This window comes from Heptranchias perlo, unplaced genomic scaffold, assembly GCF_035084215.1.
Source record: "Heptranchias perlo isolate sHepPer1 unplaced genomic scaffold, sHepPer1.hap1 HAP1_SCAFFOLD_626, whole genome shotgun sequence".
In the NCBI taxonomy this organism is placed as follows: Eukaryota; Metazoa; Chordata; class Chondrichthyes; order Hexanchiformes; family Hexanchidae; genus Heptranchias; species Heptranchias perlo.
In genome coordinates, this window is record NW_027139651.1 from 2,974 (window position 1) to 3,575 (window position 602).

Consider the following 602-nt stretch of genomic DNA (forward strand, 5'->3'; position numbering starts at 1 on the left):
CTGCTTTTCAATTCTATCCCTCTGGAAATGAACCCCAGTGTTTGATTTGCCTTTTTTTATGGCCTTATTAACCTGCGTCTCTACTTTTGGTGATTTGTGTATCTGTACCCCCAGATCCCTCTGCTCCTCTCCCCCGTTTAGACTCTTATTATCCAATCAGTGTGTGGCCTCCTTATTCTTCCCACCAAAATGCACCGCCTCACACTCATCTGCACTGAAATTAATTTATTGCCCATCCCGAATTGCCCCTTGAGAAGGTGGTGGTGAGCCGCCTTCTTGAACCACTGCAGTCCGTGTGGTGAAGGTTCTCCCACAGTGCTGTTAGGAAGGGAGTTCCAGGATTTTGACCCAGCGACGATGAAGGAACGGCCGATATATTTCCAATTCGGAGGCAGATTCAGTCATGACTTACCAAACGGGATTAATCGTTGAAAGCATAAAAATAGCAGGGCTGTGGGGCAAGAGCAAGGGAGCCTGGGGCTAATTGGATGGCCCTTTCAAAGTTCTGGCACGGGCGCGATGGGCAGAAGGGCCTTCTCCTGTGCTGTATGATTCTCAGAGACATGATGAACCAAACAACAATTCGAAAGCCTCAAGGACAC